This window comes from Leucopleurus acutus, assembly GCF_964270905.1.
Source record: "Leucopleurus acutus genome assembly, chromosome: 2".
In the NCBI taxonomy this organism is placed as follows: Eukaryota; Metazoa; Chordata; class Mammalia; order Artiodactyla; family Delphinidae; genus Leucopleurus; species Leucopleurus acutus.
Window position 1 is genome coordinate 119,674,900 of NC_139143.1, and position 25,126 is coordinate 119,700,025.

Below are 25,126 nucleotides of genomic sequence, written 5' to 3' on the forward strand. Positions count from 1 at the left end.
AAAAACTACAGACTAACCCAAAGAATAGCCAGAAAGACTTAAAAATAAAACAGAACAAACCACAACCAAAAAACCCAAACAGCTTAAAGCTCTCATTCTAAATTTGGAGCAAACGAAATGCCTGAATGCCTAATTTATAATATAAACTAAAGTAAAGCAATTCAAAACCAGATGTTTATATAATGATCAATAATAGCCACATTATTTTATAGAGCTGTGGTTTGAAGTTTTAGATTTGATAAATGATGAATCATTTAAAAGGATTCCTCTTTTTCATTGTCTTCCCACAAAGCTACTAACAATGATTTCTGTTTACAAAATAACTTCAGGGTTTTAGAAACAAATAGTAAAAAAAATTCCAGAGAGATAAAATGGCATTAACAAAATGTATTATTTTTCCCATAGTTAGGTTTGAGAGAGCAAAACCTAACTACACAAGAAGTAATTATTTTAGTCTTTCTTTTTTTTTGGGGGGGGGGAGTTCCCTTTATTCCTCTCATATCTGAATCTATAAATAAAGATGAAAGTAGGATTTAAATAGTGTTGAAATAGTAAAAGGCTAAACAAATGGCACAGTGGCATTTATTTCAGAAGTAATAATAAGAATGATGATAATGATGATAAAAAGACAAAAGTTCAATGAGGGGTTCACAAATACTTTAATAAGATCTTCTAATGATGCAGTAGTATTAAACTGAGGCATGTAAGATATATTGTAATTTCCTCCTTTACCCCCACTGAAGTACCTTTGGCAAAATACTGTTAAACAAGAAAGCTGTTGGCATTTTAAGTGCTTTGAGATTTCAAAATGGTGTTCACAGGCACCAACAGCAGACATTAGTTTTTATGTAACACTAGTGTGCATTTCTGAAGATATTATTTTACTACTTTATATGAACTGTCACTTGTATTTTGCAAAATACTCCCAAAATACCTATTTTTGAAAATTTAAGAAAAATAATTTTTAAAATTAGAATCTTTCCATTATATGAAAATCTCATTCACCAAAACAATGAATCAAATAATTGCAACTACTTATGCAAATATGATCTAATTCTTCCTGGGGGTGGATTTGGGGGTGGAAAATTATTACATTTTCTTTGAGTTTAGGAAGGTTCAAGTCATCCTACTTCTAAAAAGTTAATATACTAGTTACAACTGAAGAAGAGTGGTTTTATAAGTAAGATCTTTTTTTTTTTTGCATGAAACAGACATCTGCACATGCCATTGACTTGGAAACGACAGCTATAAAATAAATTAAAAACATAATTTATTGCTAAATGCAACTGTGGCTTTTAAGAAACAACTTGTGATTCCCAAAATATACCTCTGATTTCTTTTGAAAAATATTTTTAGTTATTTTCTATCTATAGAACTTGCACATCAAGTTGCAGTATAAACTCTCCAGATGCCTGCATGAGTATAGATAATTTGGAGACATGGAAGAAAATCAGGAAAAGGAAAAAATCCCTAACATCCTGTTTCAGCTTCTCCTGTCACTTTTTGCTAATTGGATCTTGAGTTAAGAGAAAACTAACTGGTCAAAGGAAGGACTGGCAGTATTTGCCAAAGATGGTAAGTTGAAGGAAAATTTCCTTTTTTCCTGCTTGGTGAATAAACTAAAGGAAAAATTTTAAGTACTACTGAATTTCATGCACTAATAGGATATTCAGGAAAATCTTTGAAATACTCTGTACTCATCAGTATTCTGAGTTTACTGTCAAGTAACACTGTAGAAAATAAATAACAGTTCTCATAAAGGTCTTATATGAAAATTATCAGAAATAGTGTGAATTAAAGATGTTAAATTTTGCAAATTATTTCAACAAATAGATTCCTTTTTAGAGTAAGGATAAGCATTAATTATAATGTCATTAAATAATTCCACAAAGAAAACTTCCTGCAACACTTTTTGTCACATAAGTATACATATACACATGAAATGTCTGGTTTATATGTGTACTACTTAGATGCAAAGATGAACACAGTTAACTCTTTGTAAAAATATTGGTTAACCAAAATATATACCTTATAAATATAAACACAAAAAATAAAATATTTTATAACATGCTAGATTATGAATAACTCTAAAAAAAATAGGCAATCTAGAACCATATGTATTTGCTTTGGATTTTATTATTTTTACACAGTGGTGAATTTAACTTTCTAAATGCTTTTCTCTAGTTATTTTTAAAGTTTATATCCACTGACATAAGGTGTTGGCAACTAATTAATAAAACGAGTGGTGGGAGAAAGCCAAATTCAAACACTGCAGCACATTTAATCTGGAGTTCCCTATAAAGCATATACTTGAAGTTCTCAATTGTTTTCTTGTGTTCATATATAAGCCATATCTACATTTACACTCAATTTAAACCCTTGTGATATCCTGCAACAGCCACAGGTTTTGGAGCTCAACACATGAGTTATAATATTGGTTGTAATGCTTCTTAGTAATCATCAGTACCTATCTGAAAACACAGTGATTAGTAACACTCCTTAGGAAAAAACATCTCAACAAAGGATTTTTCTGCAAATATATTTTGTTCTGTACTGGTCAATAATGGAGCAAACTAGGTACTAAAAAAATGAGGACACACCAAAAATTACCTCAATTTCTTCCCAGAAGTATATACTTCAATTACATTTATTTTCCATATAAATTTATTTTCTCTTCAGTTTAAGAAATACCAAAGGAATCTATATGTTCACCCAGGGTTGGTTTGTAGAAATATTTACCCACATTCATGAGATGAAGAAAGAAGAAACAAAGTGATAATTTTTATGCATATCTACAAGTACATTAAAAAAAACTTAAATCTTACCACCCTCAAAATATCTTTGAATATATTTATACACACGACATTGTTAAAAATTAGAGAGTTCATTTTAAACATTAGGAAAATTTATTAAAAATTCAAGTATGGCCTATCTTTATTCCATGTTATTCAGATAATTCTGAAATGTTTCACTAATTATAGTTAGTAAATTTATTTACTGGGCAATTTTTGGTTCTGTGTTGCTGCTAGATTCTAGATTGCTACTGATTATAAAAAGGGCATGTTGTTCATGACAGTATGCCATTATGCAAAGCTTAAAGGAGGTTATCATTCATGTTTTATAAGAAGGGTTTATAAATCTATTACTGTACAGATTATAACTACTCCAGATGTTGAATTCTCCAGTTTTCTTTGTAATGTGATAAATGTCACCTCTCTCTTTGACACCTCTTTTACAATAAAAGCACAATTTTATTTAACTTCTTTTAATGGATGTCAGAAAATAGAAGGGAAACAAATAGAAAACAGAACAAAATAGAATATAAACTTCCTAGGGTAAATACCCAATTAAAATATTAGCTGTTTTACTCAAGATTTACAACTATATTTTCCTTTCAAAAACCTTTCATTAACCTGGGTTATCTAATTTAAGTGGTGTGTATTAATTTGTCTTATGTTACCCTGTACAGCTCCCACTATTTCACAGTGCTATATTTGTTGTTTCTAAAATATCACACAAGAAACTGCAATATAAATAATTTCTGTGGATAAAACTCAACATAAAACTAAACTATTTCTCCCATCAACTAAAATATTTTATTAACTCAGAATATTTTATAAAAATATAACTTTAAGAGGAGCATAACAACTTGCAAACAACCAAATAAAAAGTTTTAAAAGGTAACATTTGTTTTATTAAAAGTAATTGCCTACCAGATACTTCTGAAGAGGAGCAAGCTTGTATCCGAAAAATAAATTAAACAATGATTAAATGACACTCATAAAAACAGCATATTAGCATGAAATCACTTATGCACATTTTTACAGAATATTATGTACAGACTAAAACAATGTAGAAATGATTATTTGACTGAACATATTCAAATAGAATATTTTTAAATTAAATGGTTAGGAAATAAAATCAATAATTACTGTTCAGCGCCAAAATCAATACCATTCTAATTTTCCTTAAAACAGCTAACAAAAAATTTAACTCCTCATAGCAATAGCGCTAATAATATTAAGTAGCATATACTGAAATACACATCCTATAACTACTGCAATGCCATCTCTGGACTTCTATTCTTTTTCAAAACTCTACTGTAGGAAAGACACTCTGAATTGTAATACTTCATTAAGTCCCTTCTGAGAGACAACAGTGTCTTCCAGGTATTTTTACTTCATTGGTGCTGGTTTAACAATCTTCTCAACATTTATTGAGCACTGTTCAATGGTACCAGAAACTGAGCTAGACTCTGGGAACACAACAAAGAATGAACATATCTCCACTATATAGGAGATGAGAAGCTAAACGGGAAATAGATGAACCACTGTAATAGAATGTGACAAGGATTACAACTAAGAAATCTACAGGTGCTATTCAAGCTTAAAAGAGGAAATTCTTGGGTAGTAAGGTAAGGCATAAAAGATGATGCAGCATTTGTGCTGAATCTTGAAGGATAAACAGTTCCTCTGGCAGATGAAGTTGAGGACAAAGATAGGCTGGGATGATCTTGAATCAAATGCATAAGGGAAAGAGCATGGTTTACTCAGGAAATGTCAACAGACCTAAATAGCTGCAGCATAGGGTAAAAGTGTACAGCAGCAGTGGGAGGTGAAGTGTATGGGCAAGAAAGTGCCCAATCAGGGAGGTAGCTGCTCGCCACAGCGACGCTTTTCAGTATGTGGAAAGGCCCAGGAGTAAACTGAGTTATTCACTGTACTCCATTGCTGTACTCCATTTCTTCTGGGAAATAGGAGGCAAGATCACTTGGCTAAAGAAAGAGGGGAGCCAGATAGAGTAAGGAGGAAGAACAGTGGGGGTTACAGGTCTGAATATTTTAAATCTTGATGGCTATCCATTTAGGGAATAAGAGAAGGAGCTGTTCCTCTAAAATTTTCTATACGGGAAAGAGCAAGTATTAGGTACTATAAGCAGTCGTTTCTTAATAGTATCTTTTTTTGTAATAAGTTAAAAATTTTTTTTACTGAGCAGATTATAATTCATGGTCCCCCTAATCTCTTTGTAATTAAATTATTTTCATCTTCATTCTTTACCTAAATAAAAGCATTATTCTATTTAGGTTATTTAGTGTATGTCAGAAAGCACAAAACAGGATGGGAACGGAGGTAAATTAGCTATGAAAATACCAAGTTCTATCAACAAATAACAATACAGTCTCTTCCAAAACCTCTAGGAAGTGTAAATCTAGTAGACTGTAATACTGTCTTCTGGCACCCCTACTTCAAACACTCACCTCTTTAGAACTCTATATGTTATTTCTAAGTATACCTCCCCACACACATACATGCTGTAGTACAAATATTTTCAGTAAATATAAAATATTCTAGTTGCTACAGAATGCCTCATAAAATGCAACTTATAGCAACAAAGCAAACAAATTATTCTGTAAAAAGTGGTTTCCTACCAGATGCTTCTGATGATTTGCGTGCTTGATCAAAAAGAATAAATTAAACAGATTAAATAACACATAAAATAACATACACACAAGAAGTTACCAACCCATACATGTTCATTAGATATTCACACACAGGAATAGAATGAAAAACACATATTCAAAAGTGTTTTATACAATGATTACAATTAATTCTTTGGATACATATATCTTTTTAACCAGTCAAAACCCTACTCTGGAAATGTATTAATGAAATATCATATTTCTGTCCCTTTAATCTGAAGAGCAATTGTGTTCACTTTGCTGAAGAGACACTTTGCTTCACCATATTCAAACATGTTCGTTCAAAGCAAATTCACTGTAACCTTAAAATGACGGTATAAAAAACAACTTTAATTACTATAACTGTTATTTGCGTAGTTCAGTGGATGGGACCACATAACAGCACAAATGGGCCTACTTTTCTTTTCTAAGATATTAATTAGTCTTGCACAAAATCACATATGAATGAGTGGTTGAAAATTTAATAGGCAATAAAGACTATTCTTATTGCAATACTGCTTACATTTACTCTTCTGTCCTCTCCTTACAATTTTTTGTTAGTTAATTCTTTATCAAGTCTTGGTTACAAGTGAACATTATAATTGACCCACTCTTTCACTACACTGTTAAAAAAATTTTAAACTTTTGGTGAGACATATATATTTAAATGATCAAATTATAGAAAGAAACACATTAACTTATTTGACTAGTATCTATATGGACAGATGGATACACTATGAATTCACATAGTGTACTCGTTCGCTACAAATCACATGTACATGCTTTCTCTCCAAACTTGCTCTCTGTCTAGGGATGCTGTGGATTTTCTAGGCCATCCAAGCCATGTTTGACTGAAGATGTTCCCTAAAGGATTTTGTGATAAAACTTAAAGTAAATTTATAGTCATAAAACTAATGACCCAGGCAATTTTTGAAATGCTCTTTGAAATGTACTTTACTTCCTTAATTGTTCACTGAGGCTTTTTCTCAGAGGATATTTTATCTAGCAGAAGCATATGCTAAAGATTTTCCATTTGGTCCTGAATTCAAATGTTCTGTCTTGTTGCGGAAAGTACAGAGATAGGAGTGGATCCCTAGATGATAGGGTATGCATGTTTTCAACTTAACTAAATAGTAAGTGGCTCAATAAATGGTTGTGCTAGTTTATACTACCACTCTATCCTTGATGATCCATATCCTCAACAAAATATGTTACTGTTTAATTTTTACTTTCTAATTTTTGATAATCTAATGGGTATAAAATGATATCTGCTTGTTAAATATTAAATATCTCAGTAGAATTTTATACCTTTTTTCTCTTAAAGGTCTTATTCTTTTATTAGATTTATTCCTAGGTTCTTTAGAGCTTTGGTTGCTATTGTAAAAGGGAGACTTTTTAAAAAAATACCATTTGGTTGTTGCTGATGTATAGCACATAGTTGATGTTTATATACTGATATTATATGGCAGACTGGCAGACTCTCATTAATTCTAAAATAACACTAGTAGATTCTCTTGAATCTTCTATGTAGATAATCACATATCTGTGAATAATGGTAATTTTTTTTACTCCAACTTTTTCTTGTCCTACCGTGTAGGTTATGACTCACAGTGTTATACTGTACAGATAGAGACAAGCATTCTACTCCTGTTCCTAACTTCAAAGAACATGTTTCTAACTGCTTTTCTTTCCCATACTTTACTTGTGAAACTATTACTAGAATACATATATTTAAGAAATTAAGAATATCTCCTTTTTAATTCTTTGAAAAATTTTGTACAAGATTAAAATTTTTGTTTTTTGAACTTGACTATAAAACTGTCCAGTCCCAATTTTGCTTTCTTTTTTTTTTTTGCGGTACGCAGGCCTCTCCCGCTGCAGAGCACAGGCTCCGGACGCGCAGGCTCAGCGGCCATGGCTCACTGGCCCAGCCGCTCCGCGGCATGTGGGATCTTCCCGGACCGGGGCACGAACCCGTGACCCCTGCATTGGCAAACAGACTCTCAACCACTGCACCACCAGGGAAGCCCACGCTAAGTTTTGAATAAACATTTTAACTATGATTAAATCTTAAATAGGTACAGTTCTAATCAGTTCTCTTAAAAGCCTTCTCCATGAACTACGCGTTGACTCTGATGAATATTTTCTATTCCACTGACTTTTGCTCATGTCTCTATTAGTTTTTTTCCTTCTTTTGATTAACCATACTGCGCTTTCTCTAACTTGTTTACTTGCATCCTTACATCACAAATGTCTTTCTCTTTTCCTAACATACACATTTAAGATTTTGGCTCTAAATCCTTTAGCTGCACCCCACAAGTTCTGATACATAATTGAATTTTAAATTTATGAGTTATTTCTTGACCTGTGTGTTATTTGAGTTTTTTTAATTTCCAAATATAACATTTGTGTTTACTTATTTAATTAGTCTTTTATTATTGATTAAACTTAATTGCTTTGTGGTCAGAGACCACAGCCTATGTATCAATTCTTTAAAGTATATCAAATATGTGTAGTCAAAAAATCAATTTTGTAAGTGTTCTATATATTTCTGTGTATTCTCCAATTACTGGGTGAGAATTCTTTATATATATCTATAAATCTTACATAGTTATAATTTTTCCTTCTAAACGGGTCAATTTTGTTTTATATATTTTGAGGCTCTGTGGGAAGTGCATACAATTTTTTTCTCTTATATTTCTTTTTTATGTGATTAATTTAAATGGTAGTCTGTATGTGACAATTCTACTCTGACATTCTTGGTAGGGTCTAATGCTGTTTTATCTGCTAAATATCTTTTGTTGTAGATTGTTTGTGTGTGTTATGTATCTATTTTGGCTTTGGACTCTGAACTCAAAGTTCAGTGGGGTTTTATCTGTGAGAAAACTGCAGGGTTTGATATGAGGATATGTTTTGTATTAGCTTCTGCCTGGCATCCGATAGATGTTACCAGCCTGGAACTGTTACTCTAAGGTATTTTATTTAAAATTATTAAACCACACAATTAATACAGATTATAACGTGAAAGCTACTGAAGAAGCAGCAGTTGATTACAAACTCTCAGGAAAAGCATCCCATACACATGCACACACAGCCCTCCCCCCTCCCCAGGAACCCAAGCCAAGAAATGTGAGCTTCCTTATTTTCCCCGTGTAAGTGGAGACGTTTTATTTTTTAGTCTATGCTTTCACTGAGGTTATGATCCTTTGAGGATCCTGGCTTTATACACAAGTCTAAGAAATCCCAAGTTGTATGGATCAAAGAACTTTTCTGTCTCTGTGAGGCCATTTAAAACAAAAGCCATTTTGTCACCAAGGTATGAAAATTTCCTCAGGGTAGTCAAAGTATGCTCCCCCTTACAGCTCTGGTTTTTCACTTACTATTTGACTTTTTGCACACTGGGGATTTCTATTATATTCTTGTAAATTCAAGTATTCATTTAAAGGGATGCTTGTTATATTTTATTCAGTATTTCTATGTGCTGTTGTATCTTCGTTAATTTTTGGTCTAGAAGGATTTTCAAATTATCCAGTCTCCAATTTATGGATTTTTTTTCTGTATAAGAAAAAATGTGTGTTAAGTTGTAAGATGCAAGGAGAGCTGGATGTTTGTGGAATTCATTTTTATCCTCGTAATTCAAACTTCCATCAGGATATATTTAGGTGCTGGTATTTTTGTTAATTTTTGTCAATACACAATGAGCTCTTTCAGTGTATACTTTTAGGATTTTCTTCTAAGTTTTCCTGAATCATAATTTTTTATGATTGTTTCTGTTCTATTAGTCATTATCTGTTCTGAAGGAATGTTATTCATTCAATTTGTAGAGTTCCTACTTTTATCTAACATACTTTTCACCTCATAATTTTTATCCTGTCCATTTTCCCTACATTCTGGTAGCTTTTATCAAGTTAGCTCTTTACATGTTCAATTTACCTTCCTGCAGTGATTATTTTGCTCTTTACTGCTTCTAATGCAGCTTTATACTCTACAAATGCCAGGTTCATTTTCTTATAACCTTCTCTTATATTATTATTGCTTCTTTTCTATTCCTGCCTCTTGTCCAGCTCTCCTCTCATCCTAGTCTCTTGTTTCATCTTTTTATCTTTAACGTCTTATTTTATAGAGTCCATGTTCACTTGAAATTTTTAAGAATTCCACATAGACGCTATCTATAATTTCCTATTTTAAACCCTCCTTCATAAATATTTTCTAAACATAAGTTCATTCTCTTCCTCTTGAAGGCTGTGAACTTATCCTTGAGCACGATCTCTTTTATAGGTTCCACATTGGTACTTTTCTTGTTTATTCATTCATGAACAATGAGAAGCCTTTCAAAACTTTACAAATGCTCCCCCCAAATAAGGTGGATCCTCCCACCTCCTATTTGGGTATGTTAGAATCAACTTCTCGGATCTTTTAGTTGATATATATATACATATTTATATTATCATTTAAATAATCCAAAATGGGAATGGAGCCAGGACTATAGGGTTCCTTACTAGTTGTGATGCCCGTCACATCAGGGAAGAGCCCTGTTATATCTGGAAGAAGAAAAGCCACTTTCTCAGCTTGATTAGACTAACAAATTTCTGGTTGTCCCACTACTAATTGTTTTAGAATGAAAGAAATCAGCAGTGTTGGATTTTCCACTCATCTCTCCCACAGTCTTTCTTAAAAGCTTCATCCATCCAAGTTAGTAAGGGTGAAATTATTTTTATTTCTTTTCCATGAAGGCAAACTACTCAAAATAAAACTGTTAAACTTTGGCATCTGATCTTCAATCTGATACATACATTTCTAGGCAAGTACCCTTCCTTAATTCCACTGATATACTGTTTTTCCAGTTTTGTGTTCTTAAATTTTCAATTTAGAAAATATTGATCTAAAAAGGGGAATTACTCAAATGCTTTTGCTCAAGTCTGTAACTTTCCTGTAATTCAAAGCATAGCAAATCTTTTTCAGAGATTTGCCCTCAACTACCACAAGGCCAATCAGAGTTTTCATTTGAGATTTTGATATAATGATGCTAGTTATGTTCCGATAAGCACATGACCAAAAAAATCAAAATACATGACTGATATTCTTCATCAATAATGTAATAAAAGTGTTGTACTATATAAAAAATGAATAAGTTTTAATCATTCATTTATTTCACAAGAATTTATGAGTTCATTACTGTGTTTGGGGTACTAGGGTAACCACTAGAAACACAGAGATGAACACTGCACTATCCTTGACTTAAGGAGTTCAAAGGATGGTGATTGGAAACTGATATGCAAATATATAATTTCAGTATAATACAAATAATTGTTATAGTTTATAAGTTTGCTTTGGGAGTATAGAGGAATCATCTGACTCTACAGAGTCAATAATGGAGGCACTGAAAAGCATAGCTGGTTTTCAGAATTTTTATAATAAAAGATATAAATATGGAAAGGGAGCAAGGAATAATATGTAGTATAATATGACTAGATCAGAATTTTATGAGAGTGGTGCAAATAAAGCCAGAAAGGCAGGGCACTGCTCTCATATGCCCCACTAAGGAGTTTAACCTTTATTTGAGAGGCACTAAGGAGTAACTGAAAGTTTTCACGTTGGGTTAAGAAATGGGTGTATCTGCAGTTTTAAAATGGCAGCATGGAAAATGGTCTGGAGGGATATAAAACTGGAAGTTGAGACCAGTGAAGCTGTTACTGTAAAAGGATTGAAAAGATACAGAATTCCTGATCCAAAAGCATTCTCAGTGTCAGTGATAATGGAGAAAATTGGGTGATTTTGAGACACTTCTAATGTAGAATCAATAGAAATCTATGGCTGAGTGCATGTCTGGGGAGTAAGAAACAAGTTCAGTGATTACAAGGCTTCTGTTTTAAGTTCCTGCATGGTGAGTGGGATCATTAACAAAAATCAGGATGAATGAAAAAGGAGCAGATTTGGGATGGAAAGAAAATTCACTTTTGCACTGAACATTCAGGTAACAACTGAAGATGTGGGACTGGATGAGATCATTCAGAGAGAATGCAGCATTAAAAGAGGGCTAAAGATAGATTCCAGAGAAAACTATTCCCCCCAAAAGCTGATATTTAATAGGCAAGGAAGGAGAAAAGAAATAGCTTTTTAACTAGGAAAGTACCACATACACATAAATATCACATGTATAGCTAAAGACTTAGATAAAAAGGTCTGGCATTTGCTCATTTTTACAAATAAAACCACACTTCATTTGAAATTTTCCACATTTTGAAATGGCTGAGGCATTTAACCACTTATGAGTAACATTAGTTGAAACTGGACAATCCTGAAAAAGTCAGAATGTTTAGTTGTCATTACTATAATTCCTATGGTTAAAAAAGGCTATAAGGGCAGACCAATATGATCAAGTATATCAAATACTATCTGAATAATCCATAGCTTTCTTGAAAGAAAAAGCAATAGAGAAGCAGTAACAATTTTCTTCAGCTAAAACCAACATATCCAATTGTAAAACCTCTAGAACACTTTCAAGGAGAAAAAACACACTGCCTGTATTCAAAGAAATCCAGTATTTTAAATGTGATAACCAGGTATATTCAGTTTTGATATCCAAGAAATCCTAAGAAATGTTAACATGTTGCTTTTGTAATATTAGCCCAAATTTAAAACACTCGAACAGAAAGATCTATCTAACAGAAGAATAACAGGATAATAACAATAACAAATCATTCTTAATATATTACATGCAAAATTGTTCTTTTAACGTCTAATATCATTCTATAAATAAATACCTAACAGTGTTGAAGAGGTTTATATTGTACAGCAGCAGGATAAAAAATGTTTATTGGCAATAATAAGATGGTCTCCAATTATGGAAGAAAATGTTCATCTATTTGGAATTCTACCACTATACCACAAAAATCCAACTCTCTCAGGTTCTGAATTCCAATTCCAAATCTTTTAAGTATAAACTATAGACTGCTTTAAGAGAAAAACCATAACACTTTTCCTAAACATGTATCTGATTCAAAGGTTAACTTAATAAACATCCTCTTTTTTAGTTAAGCAAAAAGATGCTAATGAATTATGCTCTAAGCAAATAATTCTGCCTCTAACAACAGGATATCTATTTTTAGCTGCAGGTTTGGCTTAAAGTGAACAGCTTTTACCCTATGATAAACTGCAGTATATACTGTAGTATATTTTCTCAAAAAACATTTTTAGAAATGTTTAGAAAAAATCATATTTACAAAAACAAAAAGGAAACTATCACAAAAGTACTTGTTCTAACAAATTATTTCCCAAAAAATTATTTCTAAAAATTTTAACAAAGGCTCCAAAACCAAAATGCATATATTTATTTCATCATTAAATTCCTATTTCTCAATGAATTATAGTTAAAAGCAACAAATAAATCAATAAAATTTTGGCAACATCTTATGCAAAATTGAGTATTTTTTATATAACCAAAAAGAAGCTAACAAAAATTAATATTAGACAAAGCCAATAAAAGGAAAGTTTAATTATCTTCAGGATCAGATACTAAAATAATTCCTCCTTTACCACAGTGGGTCTTTTACTCACTAATTTATAACACAATTAGTAACAATGTATTAATGAATATAATGAATACAATAAATCACACCATAAAATAGATTAGAAACTGATTACTGGTATTGACTATTAATAGTGATATTAATTATTCACAGTTGTTAATGGATTTAAAAAGCAAATTACTATAATCCCTAAATGCAAAAGCATCAAGAGAAAATGTAATCCACTGTAGTTCTGGCTTTACAACTGCCCCTCTATAAAACATTTTTTTGCTTTATAGTTAAATATTTTTTAAAAATACAAACCTACAGAGTCTCAGAGAGCATACTTACCACTCATGATGAAAATCAACCTTTCCAAAACATACTGCTCAAAACAACAATCCAACAGCAAAGGGAGTTATGCTAATCTCTAGAGGTATAAGAACCGATGGTGTAAACACATACATTAGAGCATGCAGCACACAGAAAACGAAAAGAGCTTTCTTTTGTTTTAAAAAGAGAAGCTCCTAGAAGCAAAGCATAACTGCTCAGTGCGAGATATCACTAGTAAACATCAGATTAATGCCAAAGATGTGTATAACTAGATTTAATTTCTTTCAAGCTAGTTATCCTAGGCTTCTTCATATACCACTAGAACAACTCAAAATGGCAGGGAGAAAATGTTCGAACCAGGATGTATAAGATGTTCTCAATTATATCAGCATGAGTTGTTACCACGGCAACATTAGAGCAGAATTATCGGTTCACTTGTAACCAAGGAGTAGCTTTTCTAAAGCTTTAATCAACCAAGACAAATAAAATGCCTTTTTATTTTAGAGCCACATGATTTAAAAATTACCACGTTTCTTAAATTTAAGCACTTATCTACCATTTTTACATCTTTCAAAGATATTTTAAAAATTGCTGTTTTCTTCAAATACTCACACAATCCCATGTTGAACCTGGCAAGGAACAAACAGCAGAATGATTGCACCTAAACGTCTTTCAATTACACCAGCTCTTACTGCTAGCTGTGGACCTCACTGATATTAAAATGCTGTGTGCTGTTGCTAGTGACTATTGGCGATGAATCTTATTGCCCAGATCGCTGATAGCTTTCATTTTTCATGAGCCAGAAAGCTATACTGCAGCACAAATGTTAACCATTTAAACATTCTGTTATTATGGAGGAGACAAAATATAATACTATATATCTTCATTTATAAAGGAGAATTGTAAAACAACTTATTTATAAACTTCCATTATATTCAGTATCACAAACAGTGTCAGATGCCACTTATGTGATTTTCAAAAGAGGGGAGTACACAAAAAAGTTACTGACAATTATTGTTGAAGTGTAAAATCCCTTACATTAAACAGGATTAAGATGACAGATTGTATAGCAAGGTAGATGGTATGGTGAACAACTGTTCTGATTCCCAGAGACCCAAAATTTGTACCAAAATGGTACAAGGGATCTATAGAATGGTTCCTTGTTAAGTGGAATGTCACCAAGTGAACATGCCATTTTAAAAGTTGCCAGGTGACACAGGACTTCTGGTGATGAAAGAATGAGTAAGTCAGCAAATCTTCTCTCCAAGAAACAATTATGAAGTTGGACAAAATTATCAAAAACAATGACTTCATGGTTCTGGACATCTAGTAATCACAAACAACAAACTGAGAAGCATTTATTCATGAAAAATTGCTACACTTTGCATGAGAACAGTGGGAGTCTGTGGTATTCTTGCTTGGTGCTGCTCCTGTTCCCCTACAGCTCAGTTAGTGCAGTACTTCTATCAGGGTAGGGCTCCATGACAACCAAGAGCTTTACTGCCAGAGAGGGCTGACATGATTTGGAGAGGAAGCCAAAAAATCCCATACAAGTGATACCATCTATTAAAAAAAAAAAAAGCAAACTGTAGCAAATGAACAGGGCAAGTATCCAGCTTTGCTAACCTGAAGTTGTGGCCGTAGTAGGGGTGAGCAGTAGACTGATGGTCTAGCAAAAAATTTAGTATAGAAAATGTAAATGAGAGAGGCAGAGAGGGCCTAAATAAGCTCTCCACATACCCCAGCTTGACAAGGAAGCTATTCCGTAGGACCCAAAGGAAAGTTAAAGCTGCTACAGGCTTGAAAACTGCCTGAACATTGAATATGCTTTCCAACCCACAAACAGCTCCATCAGCACAGACTGGCTCAGAATGTTTGAGCACAAACTCTGATTAATCACTGAATAATAACTAAGCTATGCAGGCACAGGGTAATCCCTAACAGAGAAATCAGTAGCCAGACAACATGGTGGATACAGCCCATAGATTAAAGCCATGGAAGTTATTAAAACAAAACAATATAAATAAAAACAATCCTGAGGAAAGAAAAAATAATCAGAATGCAGAACTGCTACAAAATATTATTTTAAAAAGTCAAATTTCTGACAAAAACATTATATAATCCATAATGAGGAAAAACGATAGAAAATGTCTCTGAATGGTCCCAGATATAGGATTTAGCAGACAAGACTATTGGAAATATATCAAAAGAATAAAAGGAAATTGTATTTAAAGAATTCAAGGAAAATATGATGGCAATGATACAACAAAGAGAATTTCAATATAATGATAGAAAGAGAAACTTTTCAAGATATAAAAATTATAGACTTAAAAAGTACAATAACCCAAACTTTAAAACTCACTACATAAGCCCAATAGCAGATTTGAGGAGGGCAAAAGACTCAGTCAGTGAACTTGAAGATAGATCAATCGAAATCATCCAGTCTGAAGAATACAGAGAACAAAAGATAGGAAAAAAATGAACAGACCCTCAGAAGCCTGTAGGATATCAAGGGTATCAACATACATGTAATAGGAATCCTAGAAGGAGAGGAGAGAGACAAAGGGCAAAGAAAAAATATTTGAAGAAATAATGGTTGAAAATGTCCAATCTGATGAAAAATGTTAACCTGCAATCTAAGTTCAACCAATGCCAAGTATGATAAGTACAAAGAGATTCATACCTAGACACCTCATATTCAAGTTGTTAAGAGCCAAAGCCAAAGAAAAAATATTGAGAGAAGCAAGAGAAAATAACTAATCATGTACAGGGGAGAAGCAATATGATTAATGATGACTTCTTCATGAAAATAAGAGAGGCCGGAAGGCAGTGGAATAATGTATTCAAAGTGCTAAAAGAAACAAACCTTTTCACAATTCTCTATCTGGGAACACTATCCTCTAAAAACAAAGGTAAAATAAAAACATTCTCAGATAAACAACAACAGAGGATATGTGCTTCAAGCAGAAATACTTCAGGAAGTTGTTCCAGATGAAGACACTGGACAATACTCAAATTGACAGGAAGAAATAAAGAGTATAGATGATAAATATATAAGTAAAAGACTATATAAACACATTTATCTTTCTTTTTAAAATTTCTTTAAAGACCTTAAAATTGTATGAAGCAATCATTGTAACACTGCATTTCTAGATTTATACAAGCATAAAGGTAACATGTGAAAATGATAACACAAAATTAGAGAAGAAATGGAGCTATATTGCATCAAAGTCGCTATATTTTACTAGAAAAGTAGATTGTGATAAGATAAAATGCATATTTTAACCCCTAAATCAACTATTAAGAAAATGTCTTTTTAAAATGTAATTTAAAAATCAAAGAGGAATTAAAATGGCATCCTACAAATATCTGTTTAACACAAAAGAAGGAAGAGAGGAACAACAATACAAAAATTCTTAAGATATATAGAAAACAAACAGCACAATCGAAGATGTAAAGCCAACCATATCAATAATTATATTAAATGTGAATAAACAGATCACAAGGCAGAAATTATCAGACTGGATTAAAAAAGGTCCAACTATATGCTGTCTACAAGGGCCACGCTTTAGATTTGAAGATAAAAATAGGTTGAAGGGAAAGGAGAGAAAAAGTTATACCATGTAACAGTAACCATAATACAGGTGGAATACCTATATCAATATCAGACAAAATAGACTTTAAGACAAGAAATATTAGTAAAGTCAAAAAAAGGAAATTTCATAATGATAAAAGGGCCAATACTTCTGGGAGATTTAACAATTAGAAATGTATATGCAATGAACAAAATAGTCTCCAAAATGCTAAAACAAAAATGACAGAATTGAAGGAAGAACTAGGGACTTCCCTGGTGGCACAGTGGTTAAGAATCCGCCTGCCAATGCAGGGGACATGGTTTGATACCTGGTCTGGGAAGATCCCACATGCTGTGGAGTAACTAAGCCCGCGTGCCACAACTACTGAGCCTGTGCTCTAGAGCCTGCGTGCCACAACTACCAAAGCCCTAGAACACCTAGAGCCCGTACTCTGCAACAAGAGAAGCCACTGCAATGAGAAGCCCACACACTGCAACGAAGAGTAGTCCCCACTCGCCACAACTAGAGAAAGCCCACACGCAGCAATGAAGACCCAACACAGCCAAAAATAAATTAATTAAAAAAAAATTTTTTTTAAGAAAGAACTAAATAATTCAGAAATTATAGTTGAAAATTTCAATATTCTTCTCAATAATTCATGGAAAAAAGAAAATCAATAGGTTACAGAAAACTTGAATATAATATCATTAAAATGACATTTATAAAACACAGCATCTAACATCAGCAGAATACACATTCTTTTCAAGTACACATGGACATTCTCCATACTAATCATATGCTAAGCAATATAACAAATCTCAAATTAATTTGAAAGGATAGAAAATTCATTCAAAAAATGAACTCTTATCATAGGAGAGTTAAAGTAGGAATCGACAACAGAGAGAAATTTTGGAAATCCTAATATCTGGATTTAGATCACAAAGAAATCCCAAAGGAAATTAGAAAATATTTTGAACTGAATGGAAAAAACCCCACAAGAAATCAACATTTATGGGATATAGATAAAGCATAGCTTAGAGGGAAATTCAAAACTTTAAACACATGTATTAGAAAAAAAGAAAGGTCTCAAATCAATAATTTAAGTTTCCACCTTAAGAAACTTAGAAAGAAGAGCAAATTAAACCAAAGCCAAAAAGGTCACAGCAGAATTCAATGAAATGGAACATAAAAACAATAGAGAAAATGAAGAGACCAAAAGTCTTACTGATAAACCTTTAGCTAGACTGACCAAAATTAAGACAAAATAAAACAGAGAAGACACTAATTACCAAAATCAGGAATGAAAAAATGGCATAACCACTGATGCTAGAGAAATTAAAAGGATTAAAAGAGAATACTATGAACAACTTTATGTAAATGATATAACTTAGATGAAATGGACAAGTTCATAGAAAGATACAAATTACCAAAACTAACTCAAGAAGAAATAAAAAATCTGAAAAGACTTACAAACAAACAAAAATATTAAGCCAGTAATTAAAATTTTTCCCACAAAGAGAAGCTCAGGTCCACATGGCTTCACTGGGGAATTCTATGAAACATTAAAAGATATAATACCAATCTGACACAAACTTTTCTAGAATATAAAGAAGGATGTAATACTTCCCAACTTATTCTATGAGGCCTGATGACAAAACTGACAAAGATCAAAAGAAAATTACAGATCAATATCCATTCCAACACAAAAATATTTATCAAAATATTAGCAATCCTAATTCAGCAGTATATTAAAAGGATTATACACCAGGATCATGTAGGATTTATCCCAGGAAGGCAAGGTTGGTTCAACATTGAAAATTAATTAATGGAATACACCATATTAATAGAATAAAAGACAAAACGACATAAACATCTCAATATATGTAGCAGAAGCATTCTACAAAATCCAGTACCTGTGATAAAACCTCTCAACAAACTGGGACTGGAAGGGAACTTCCTCAAGCTGATAAAGGGTGAGTTTGGGGGTGAGGTGGAGAGGGGGACCCTATAGCTTACATTATATATAATGGTGAAAGATGGAATGCTTTTCCTAAGAATGGGAATAAGGCAAGGATATCTATACTCACCACTTCTTTGCAACTTTTTATGAAAGGTTCTAGCCAGTGCAATGAGGTAAGAAAAAAGATATTTAAAAAGATATTAAAGGCATATAAATTGATAAGAAAGAAATAAAACTGTCTTTTTTGCAGATGACATGATTCTATATGTATAAAATTCTAAGGAATCTATAAAGAAACTACAAGAACTAATAAGTAAGTTTATCAACATCATAGGATATAATATATAAACCAATAACATTTTAATATACTAGGAACAAGCAATCCAAAAATGAAATTAAAAGGACAGCTCCATTCACAATGGTATTAACAGAAAAAAAAAAAATTAGGAATCCATTTTAACAAGATTTACTCACTAAAAAACCAGAAAACATTGCAGAGAAATTAAAGAACATCAAAATAAATGGAAAGCTTTCATTTTCATGGACTTCAAGACTCAATATTGTTAATAGAAGAGTCTCCACAAATTAATCTATAGATTCAATGAAATCTCTATGAAAATCCCAGTGGGCTTTTCTTTAGAAACTAACAGGCTGATTAAAATTTATATGGAAATGTAAAGGACCCAGAATAGCCAAAACAATTTTGGAAAGAACAAAGTTCGAGGACCTACACTACTTGATTTCAAAACTTTTTTTAAAGTTACAATAACCAAGACAATGTGGTATTGGCATAGAATAGGCATACATTGATCACTGGGACAAAACTGAGAATTCAGAAGTGAACCCCTACAATTATGGTCAATTGATTTTTGACAAAAGGTGCCAAGATGATTAATGGAGAAAGAAAAGTCTTTTCAACAAACAGCGCAGTAAAAATTGGATATTTATATGAGTTAAAAAAAAGAACTCCACTCCATAGCTCACACAAAACAACACAAAAAATTAATTTTTAGATGAAAGCATAGAATAAAAATCTCCATTACCTTGGGTTAGATAAAGATTTCTTAAGATTTGGCACCAAAAGTACAATCCATCAAGGGAAAAAATGATAAACTGGACTTCATTAAAATTACAAACTTTTGCTCTTCAAGGATATCATTTAAGAAGATAATACAAGCCACCAATGGGGAGAAAATATTTGCAAATTATTTATTTGGTAAAGAACTTGTGTTCAGAATATATAAAGAACTTTAAAGACTTGACAATAATAAGAAAAAAACCCCTCAATTTAGAAAGTGGGCAACAGATTTGAAAATACATTTTTCCAAAGTAGATACATGAATGGTTTATAAGAACATGAAAATATGCTCAACATCATGAATCATTAGGAAAATGCAAACTGAAACCACAATTAAATACCAATTCACACACACCAGAATGGCTAAAATCCAAAAGACTGATGATACCAAGTATTAACAAGAATGTGAAGAAACTGTAACCCTCCTACATTGTTGATGGGAATATAAAATATTAAGCTATTTAGGAAAACAATTTGGAAATTTCTTAAAAAGATAAACATAAACTTTCCATATGACCCAGTTATTCTACCCTAGACATCAACTCAAGAGAAATGAAAGCATATGTCCACCCAGTCTTGCATGCAGATAGAGCAACATTATCCAAATAAACCAAAAACTGGAAACAATCCTAACGTTCATCAGTTGCTGAATGGGTAAACAAAAATGTTACATCCACACAATACAGTACAATTCAGCAATAAAATAGAGCCAACTATTGATATGTTCTGTAACGTGGATGAACCTCAAAAACGTTATTGTAAGTTCAAGAAGCCAGCAACAATAGATTATATATATATATATATTATATGATTCCATTTTTATAAAATATCCAGAAAAGGAAATCTGTAGGGATAGAAAACAGATCCGTGTTTGTCTGAGGTGGGGACTGATTGCAAAAGAGAACAAAAGAACTGTTGGGGGTGATGAAAATGTTCTAAAACTGAATTGTAGTGATAGCTGCACAACTCTATATGTTTATTAATAAACACTGAATTGTACACTTATAATGAGTGAGTCTTATGGCATGTAAATTATATTTCTCTTTTTAAAAAAGTTGTCAAGTGCTTCTCTACATAAGTAGAGTCAATCTGAGGCAGATCTTCTTTGCTGTGGGAAGAATCACTTCAGCCGACAACTTAATTATGTAAATTTAAGGCTGGTAGGCATCTATTACCTTGGAGGAATGATCTAACAAAACCCTTTGGAGCTTGGTAAAGGTTGTTCCTCTCAATACCCTATGGTAAAGAGAGCTAACAAATGGGAAGGAGGTAAGTAGATCGGCATTAAAAATAAAACAGGAATTTGAAAAGGAGGGATCAAAACCTAGACCCCATTCTTTCTAAGGTTCAGAATTACGAGAATTTCTTATCAATTTTAGTGATAGTATCTGAGGCCCATGAGTAAGAAGGCACACTAAATAAGCTTTATCGAAGAATAAAGGAGAATCTGGTGATTTAGGCTCATATTAGGGGCTCTGTAGGTCAAATTCAAGTGCCTACCGAGGATATGCAGGTAAAACAACAGAAGTAGTGAAATAGTGAAGGCTAGAGCAAATGAGATAGTATAAATCCTGGCTAAAGAGAACAGTTATTCAGTGCAAATTCCCATTTGTTCTCATATGGGAATAAGAGGCCACTGAAATCAGTTTTTCAAATGGTTCAAGAATATGAAAGTCCAGGGACTTCCCTGGTGGTGCAGTGGTTAAGAATCTGCCTGCCAATGCAGGAGACATGGGTTCAATCCCTGGTCCGGGAAGATCACAGATGCCACGGAGCAGCTAAGCCTGTGTACCACAACTACTGAAGCCTGCATACTGCAACTACTGAAGCCTGCACGCCTAGAGCCCATGCTCCACAAGAGAAGCCACTGCAGTGAGAAGCCCATGCACCACAATGAAGAGTAGCCCCCGCTCGCCACAACTAGAGAAAGCCTGTGCACAGCAATGAAGACCCAACAAAACCAAAAAAATAAAAATAAAAAAAATAAAATTATTAAAAATAGAATATGAAAGTCCAGATATTAATATGAAAGATCTTGTTTTAAAATCAATATTTTTATTTACATATAAAATAATGGTATCACATTCAATTATTTTAAATTATCATGAGAACTAAATAAAACATATCTGTGATTTACATCTGGGTCACAGACAACCAGTTTGCTATCCCTGGAAATGTTCAAGAAAGGAAGGCCAATTTTGGTACAGTGTGGGGATGAGTCAAAAGCACCTTCTCACATTCAACCTGGCATGAAGCCAGGATGACTAAGTAAGTAAGTATAAATTAAGGAAACTAAATCTGTGATATAAGCTTTGAATGAGTATAACACTGGAAAGGGTGGATCATCCTCCCATTAAGAATCAGTGTCTCAATTAAGAATCAGTGTCTCATCAACTATACTCCAATAAAAATTAATGCATATTTATACATATATGTATAAGTATAGATGATTCACTTTGTTATAGAGGAGAAACTAACACACCATTGTAAAGCAATTATACTCCAATAAAGATGTTAAAAAAATAATAAAAGAAAATTTTTTAAATGAAGGGGTACAGGATTTCTTAATGATTGTTGTAAAATAATAAATAATAAAATTTAAATAAAATATGAAAAAAAAGAATCAGTGTCTCAAAATTAAAAAAAAAAGAAAAATAGAATCAGTGTCTCCACAAGGAGACATCCTTCCATTAAGAATCCAGTCTCCACAAGTATCAGTGGCACCGCATCAAGAGCAAGGATACATCAAATTCTTTGGGACCAGTTTAAAACGTGAAACTATGTAGCACTGGCAAAATCAATAGCAGCTGAAAATGAGATTACTAGCCTCTATACTAATCAAAATACCCATCTCTTTCTTCATCCAACCTTTGGAAAGAAGATCAGCTTCTCTGGAATGAGTAAACTCCCAGAAGTTTAGCAATACTTGAAGGGGAATGGAAGAAGATCCCAAGAAAACTGCCATTTAGAAGTCCTGCTAATTTGAGCAGATGAGTACAGTGATTAATTTGAATATTTCAAAGACAAGACCTAATATGTATCCCTAGTGGGCTACACTTGTTATACAACCATAACCAGACCCCAGAGCTAAAATCAGCCATTGTTTTGGGACTTGCAAGTAATATTCACTCCCTCAGAAAATGCATCATCCTTCCAGTTTCAAATTACTAGCTCTTTTTGGACGACATTTTATTTTCAAAGTTCTCTGACCAGCCTGTTAGTCTTCTGGGTCCTCATAATATGCACTAGGTCTCTGCAACTAACAGAAAACCTCAGACAGAAATCATTGCTATAGGACCCAAAGCCCAGTTTTTCTTACAAACATATAGAAAGATTTCACAGAATGGTGATTAAAGAGTGTTGGCTTTGGGGGCTTCCCTGGTGGCGCAGTGGTTGAGAGTCCACCTGCCGATGCAGGGGACGTGGGTTCGTGCCCCGGTCCGGGAAGATCCCACATGCCGCAGAGTGGCTGGGCCCGTGAGCCATGGCCGCTGAGCCTGCGCGTCCCGAGCCTGTGCTCCACAATGGGAGAGGCCACAACAGTGAGAGGCCCGCGTACCGCAAAAAAAATAAATAAAAAAGAGTGTTGGCTTTGGAGCCAGACTGCCTGGGTTCAAATTTTATCTATTTGTTATGTTACCTTGAGGTAATTACTTTACCTCAATGTGTTTTAGTCTCTTTATCTGAAAGATGTGAATAATAATAGTATCCATCTTATTGGGGTTTTTAAAGGATTACATAAACTAATATATGCAATGTGCTTAGAACAATGCCTGACAGATAGTAAATAAATGTTTCATGTGATAGTGTATATGACAATATTCCACCCAGGAAACGTGGGAGTGAAGTGGTATGAGTCACCACTATATTGCAGAATCAGATTTAGAGGATATACTTTATAATATGACTGAATCTGAATCTCCAACCCAAGCAGATTATAGTATGTTGATTACCAAAGATAATGCTCTATTCAACAACTAAAACAAGTCTCTCAGACCATTTGCTACGAATAATTGACCAATTTTGAAAAGTGGAAAATTTTTGATAAACACTAATAAGAAAGTAAATCATGCTTTTTATGCCAGAAAATTATATGAGGGAATTTAAACATGTCTTCTCTGAATATCAAAACAAATTTAACTCCAAGAGAATATATTATGTGTATACCTGGGATACAATTTATTTAATACAAAAGCTTAAAATGGTTATAACAGTTCTCTACATTTGTCCTATAAAATATAAAAATAATGATATGCACAGAGATTTAGCTACAAGAATGTTTATCACAGTGTTTTTTTTATATGATAGCAAAAAATTAAAAACAATCTAGATGGCTAGTGACTTTAAATTGTGGTGCATCCTTAAGACAATACAAAACAGCCATCTTAAAAGATATTGTAGGGCTTCCCTGGTGGCGCAGTGGTTGAGAGTCCGCCTGCTGATGCAGGGGACACGGGTTCATGCCCCAGTCCGGGAAGATCCCACATGCCGCGGAGCGGCTGGGCCCGTGAGCCATGGCTGCTGAGCCTGCGCGTCCGGATCCTGTGCTCCGCAGCGGGAGAGGCCACAACAGTGAGAGGCCCGCGTACGGCAAAAAAAAAAAAAAAAAAAGATATTGTGGAACAAATCTTTACAATAGGAAAAATGTTATGAAACACTACGGAGAGATCCAAAGTTAAGGGCCAGTGGTAATCTGTGTATCTATGCACAAAATAGACTATATATAGAACAAGGTTAATAGTGATTATCTTTTGGTGGGATTATGTGTGATGTTTACTTTTTTTGTTTGTTCTTTTCTATGGTTTGCAAATTTTCTCCAATGAAGACACAGTATTTGGTAATCAGATTAAAATGTTATTAGGGAAAAAGGGCTTCTCAAACTTTAATGTGCATATGAATCAGCTGGGTAATCTTGTTAAAATGCAGATTCTGACTCAGGAGGTCTAGATGGGGCCTGAAAGTCTTCCTTTTTAACAGGCTCCCAGATGATGCTAATGCTACTAGACTGGGACCACACTTGAGCAAGACACTATCAAGAGTATATACTCAATCTTCCTTCTCTAACTATGTAGTATGGCTATTCTTGTAAAACACAAGCAAGTACAAGCTTCTCATTATTACACTTGATATAGTACTTGGCACTGTTAAACACTCCATGGAAACATTTTCTAATTTCAAATCATTTAATATTCCGGTTTCTTAGTTTTACTATAA

The 25,126-nt window shown here is 33.2% G+C and overlaps 1 protein-coding gene across 3 annotated transcripts in view; it reads right to left on the reverse strand.

Moving 5' to 3' along the window:
* Window positions 1-25,126, reverse strand: part of PRKACB (protein kinase cAMP-activated catalytic subunit beta) — a 136,871-nt gene that overhangs the window by 49,121 nt on the left and 62,624 nt on the right. The window lies entirely within an intron of this gene.